Raw genomic sequence first — 6,000 nt, 5'->3', positions numbered from 1 at the left:
TTTTATTTGTTTTTGTGTTGTTCACAGCTATTTGTAAAGTTATATTAATAAAACCATGAGCTCAAATGAAGCAGCGTAAAGGAGGACCTACTATGATGCTGAGGCATTACAGGAATAGATAAGTAGATAGGTGTTCTGGATAGTAAAAATAGCTAGCCGATACAATGAAATAAGATGGCCTTAATCAAATCAATCAAAAATAATCAAGCCTCGATGTAATAAAAGCATGAATTACTATTTCTAAATCCTTTGTTGACAGTAAGGCCTTTACCTTGGCGATCCTTCTTAATTGATAAAAACTTGATTTAGTCACTGCACTGTCCAAGACAAGATCCTGTCCAGTACAACACCCAGCTGATGAAAAAACTTCTTTTTAAAGCCTAGGGGGAACCAAAGGAGAACCAGGTTTCACAGAGTTAACAAAAACCAAAAGACATTCCAACGTAAGCGACTCAAACTGGGACCAGAAAGAGTCTGACAGGGGACTGATGCAATCTGAGCTCTGATATCGACTATTTTGTCCGCAAAAAAAAAATCTCTAAAATGCTTCGCAACACATCACAGAGGTCTCATTACCCACTGGTTGGTGAATATTGAGGATATGACCAATAACATTAAAAAGCATCCGTGGCCTGTGACACCCTGAGATTATCACGTTTGAGAAATTAACCGTCCCAGCATCTCTCACATTCTCCTGATAGTCACAAAGACGCCTGAAAGGAGCTCAGTAACCTATCCTTCTTCCACATCCTTTCTGCTAGTCAACGTTTCCGCCCTAATAATCGTGTAAACTCGTTCAGCCACGCTCTGATCTGGTCCTGAGCAGCCTAGACTATGGAGCGACAGAATCTAAGACACTACTGCAGGTAGCATGGAGCCAGGAGCTTAGTGCATTCACTTCAATGGGGCGACGGTGGCACAGGAGTTAAGTAAGTAAGTAAGTAAGTAAAAGTTTATTTATATAGCACCTTTCTCAGATATAAATCACAAAGCGCTGTACAACATGATAAAGATCAGGGCAAATACCTCTAACCAATAAAAACATCAGAAAAACAATAGCAGTGATAAACGTAGAAAATAAAATCATGAGTATAAACAAAGTGAAGGTGTGAACCCAAACAAAGCCATCATTCTGAAACATTTAGGGAGGGAACGACTGGATGAAAAGGTGAGTTTTTAGATGATTTTTAAAGACCTCTACAGTGTTAGAGAGACGGAGATTTGAAGGTAGACTGTTCCAAAGTCTGGGTGCAATAGTCTGAAAGGCCCTGTCCCCTTTGGTTTTCAGTCTGGTTCGAGGAACAGCCAGGAGGTTTTCAGATGTGGATCTAAGGTTCCGAGAGGTGGTGTGTGGGGATAAAAGCTCAGATAGGTAGCTTGGAGCCTGGTTGTTAAGAGCTCTATAGGTCAGGACTAAAACTTTAAACTGTATTCTATATTCTACCGGGAGCCAGTGGAGGGACTGTAACACTGGAGTGATGTGAGCTCGTCTGCTGGATTTTGGATGGCTTGAAGGCGTGAGAGGGAGGTTTTGCTGAGACCAGTAAAAAGAGCGTTACAGTAGTCTAAGCGTGATGACACAAAGGCATGGATGATTTTTTTCCAAATCTGCAGTAGAAACCAGTTTACGGACTTTTGACATGTTTCTCAGTTGAAAGAAACAAGAGCGGGAGATGGTTTTGACGTGTGAGTCTAAACTTAAAGCTGGATCAAAAATAACTCCCAGGTTTCTAATGTTGGCCTTGGCTGATGGGCAAAAAGAGGCAATTTCTTGCTCGATTTTTGGTTGAAGTTCCGGGGGTGCAGAGATCAGGGTCTCTGTCTTGTTAGCATTTAAGACAAGAAAGTTGCTGGACAGCCAGTTACTGATCTGGGTCAGGCAGAGTGCAAGTGTGGCCAGCCTGTCCAACTGGTGTGGCATAAAGGACATGTAGAGCTGAATATCATCAGCGTAGATGTGGTAGGAGATGTCTGGGAAAGACTGAATGATGCCAGCTAGGGGAAGAATATAGAATGCAAATAGAAGAGGCCCTAGAACTGAACCTTGTGGGACCCCGCATGTTAGAGAGGCAGTATCTGAAGAGAAGGTTTCGGACTTCACTGTGAATGTTCTGTTGGTGAGAAAGGAAGAGAGCCAGTCTAGAGCAGAACCTGAAATCCCAGCCAGGGCCTTCAACCTGTTTAGTAGAACGTTGTGGTCTACAGTGTCAAAAGCTGCACTGAGGTCAAGCAGGACCATGACAGAGCATTTCCCTGCATCAGCAGCCATCAGGAGGTCATTATGCACCCTTACTAGAGCAGTCTCAGTTGAGTGCTGCTTCAGAAAGCCAGACTGGAAGGGGTCAGAGATCTTTGACTTAGAAAACCAGGATCTGAGTTGGGTTTCAAGTGCTCGCCCTGTAATCGGAAGGTTGCAGGTTCGAGCCCCGCTCAGTCTGTCACTGCCGTTGTGTCCTTGGGCAAGACAATTAACCCACGTTGCCTGCTGGTGGTGGTCGGAGGGACCGGTGGCGCCAGTGCTCAGCAGCCTCGCCTCTGTCAGTGCGCCCCAGGGCAGCTGTGGCTACATTGTAGCTCATCCCCACCAGTGTGTGAATGTGTGTGTGTGAATGGGTGAATGACTGATTGTGTTGTAAAGCGCCTTGGGGGGTTCCAGGACTCTAGAAGGCGCTATATCAAATACAGGCCGTTTACCAGTTACATCCAATAAGGCAGCACTAGGAGGTGTAGGAAGGTCATCAAAGGCAGAAGAGAAATGAGCAGCAGTTGAAGGGTCAATACCTCTAACTTGCCGAGGGTGCACAGAGGCGCCCACAGTCACATCAGACAGAAACACAGAAAACAGGCATGTGGTCTGAGAAAATAGCATCACAAGTCACCAAGTCAGATACCAACACACCACATGTTAACACCAGGTCAAGAGTGTGTCCGTGTTCCTGGGTCGGGGCACAAACATGCTGCACAAAATTAAAAGAGTCCACAATTCTCAAGAACTCTTTCACCGTTGGTTTGTCAGGGCAACACGTGTGAATATTAAAATCACCTCAAATCAGCAACCTGTCATACTCTGGCAGCACTTGTGCCAAAGTCCAGCAAACTCTGCCAGAAAGTCCTTGTTGTGCCCGGGTGGGCGGTACACCACCGTGCACAGCACGGGGTCATTACGACCAAGTTCAAACAGGTGACCTTCAAACCTGCTGAGAGATGGGAAAGGGTGATGTTGTGGAACTGCAACAAACCAAACTAACTGGCAGCATTACTCCCACGCTGTCGAGGACAGGAGGAATAAATATAGCAATGATGATCCAAACAACTGAAGCCAGCAACAGGAACCAGCCAGGAGCAAAGGGGCTCCTCCAATCGCCTCGGGTCCCTGGATGGGAATACGCCATCAGCCGCACCGGGAAGAGGTAGCTGCCCAAACTTCAGCCTCGTTAGCTTTCCGCCTCGCTTCACTCTGCGTTTCCCCAGGCATGTTGAACGCCTCCTCCAGGGCGGAAGCACCGGAGCACGGCACAGGTATGCTGGAATCCTAGCGACAGCGGTGGCAAAGTATCGTGCCCAACTTTATCAGAAGTCCACAAGCGTATGGCGACCATACACCAGCAGAGTCAGCAACACGGCTCATAAAACAGCTAAATATTAAAAGCACAATTAGTGATGTGATGCCACCAACACCGGCGATCTGATGATGGCTAGAGATTCTAACTGAAACATTCAAAAGTCCATCCATCCATCTTCTGAACCCGTTTTGTCCCAGCGGTCAACGGACAATCAGGCGGGATACACCATGGACAGAAAGCCAGTCCATCGCAGGGCAACACAGAGACATACAGGACAAACAATCATGCACACACACTCGCACCTAAGGACAATTTAGACAGACCAATCAACCTAACAGTCATGTTTTTGGACTGTGGGAGGAAGCCGGAGAACCCACGCATGCACAGGGAGAACATGCTAACTCCATGCAGAAAGATCCCAGGCCGGGAATCGAACCCCCCAGGACCTTCTCGCTGCAAGGCAACAGTTCTAACCACTGTGCAGCTCCACATTCAAAAGTGTTTTTACTAAACTTTGTAAAAAAAATAACAAGAAAACAGAAAACGCAGGTAAACGCAGAAATAACGAGTTTCACAGAACCAAGAAGTCTCAGCTTAGAGAACAAAAGAAAGAAAGAAAGAAAACGATGATTTCATGAAGCGCCTCTCAAGATAAAAGTCACGAGGTGCTTCACGAGAACAAAAATTCAAAAATCAAAGATAAAAAAATACATTTAAATCATTAAATAAAATACTAGTTCCACTGGGCCCAATAGGTCCAGAGCTAAATGTTTGTCATCCTTTTAGGTAGGGTGGAGACTATTAGGTGTACCTATTAGATACAGCCTAGGTAGAGCTAGCTGTCCTCTGGTGGGATTTTACTCAGGCACCAACGTTCATGCAGGACATTAAGGCCAAGTCCACACGTAGCCGGGTTTTTAAAAAAACGAATATCCGCCCCTCCAAAAACTTGCATCCACACCACCTCGTTTAAAAACAAACTCTGTCCACACGTACCCGGATAAATACGTTGTTAAGGACATGCCAGACCTGTAGGCGGCAGTACTTCCCCCGTTCTTAACCTCGTCCTTCGTCTGTGGTCTTCCGCAAGGAGCAGTAATTCCGCTTGCAAAAACAAACAAGCAGAAAGCGCTTGGACAATTGATAAAGCGAGCGCAGCTCTGAGGGCATCCATGCTGTCGGCTAGTGTAAACACAGGTCGCACACGTGATGTCAGCATTTTTTGTCGCGGAAAGTGACGTTGCGGACCTTAAAAGTCCGGTTTTGTCTGTCCACATGCAGACACCCAAAACGGAGAAAACGCAGATCTTCACTTCGGCCGGAGTTTTTAAAAAGATCCGTTTTCGTGTGAAAAAACTCAGTTTTCGTGTGGATGACAGGCCAAAACGTAGAAAAATATCTACGTTTTGGCAGATCCCCGGCTACGTGTGGACAGGGCCTTAGTCCCAGTAGGACCAAACAAGCCCCAGCAGGAAAAGCCTTTTGTTCTCAACATTAAACTGAACGGGTTCTGCTTTTGTTTTTCTGAATGACTTAAATGTAACCTCTTGGTGGGTTAAACCAGTAACAGCTTTAAAACAGCCTGTTGCTGAAGAGAATGGCATGAGTTTGTGAGACGAAGCAGGATTATGACTAGAAATGTGAAGAACCCCTGAAAGGTGTGTGTGTGTGTGTGTGTGTGTGTGTGTGTGTGTGTGTGTGTGTGTGTGTGTGTGTGTGTTTAGCATGTAAATACCGGGCAGACTAAAATGCAGTCCAGTCAAAAGGCCAAAGTATTTTCTAAACGAGGTTTCTAAATTCCCAGTTTGATTTTCAGGTGTTTGTTTACTCACAGGTTCTGCTGATCTCCTCATGCTGGTGTTAGCGGGGCCTGCTGATGCATAAAGAGGCCTGCTGTGATCTGGTTCTGGGGGGTCTGCTGTATACCACAGGTACACCATGCATACTAAACCCTTCTGAAGAGGCTGCTGGTGCAGAAAGATTCATGCTTGTCTGTAATCCAAGCAGAAATGAAGGTTCACAAACAAGCTTTTTTTTAGATTGACTTTATATTGAACTTTTAACTTTCTTGTGGGAATCAAAATAACACAAAAAACAACAATTAGAGAGTTACTGTCAGGATCTGGGGTGAGTCAGCACCATTCTGTTCAGTTTGCCTCAAGTTTCTGCAGGTGGGCGGTTCCGGAGAGCGGCCAGCTGCAGGCTACTCCTAATCAACCGGTCCAGTGTTCATAAGGAGCTGAGAGATCACTTCACTTCACCGGATGATTACTCACTTTGGGTAGCTCTTGCCATCTTAGAGATAACTATAGCTTTAGTCCTTGTCCTGTGCTCACTAATGGTCGTTGTTGTTTGAATGTACTCCGCCTTGTCCTCACCAGGAACTCTCGCCTCAGACCAGTTCTGCAATCACCTGGACTTCTCCTTCGAGCCTGGT

Source organism: Nothobranchius furzeri, chromosome 3 (genome assembly GCF_043380555.1).
Source record: "Nothobranchius furzeri strain GRZ-AD chromosome 3, NfurGRZ-RIMD1, whole genome shotgun sequence".
Taxonomy (NCBI): domain Eukaryota; kingdom Metazoa; phylum Chordata; class Actinopteri; order Cyprinodontiformes; family Nothobranchiidae; genus Nothobranchius; species Nothobranchius furzeri.
Note: the sequence above shows the minus strand (reverse complement) of the source record.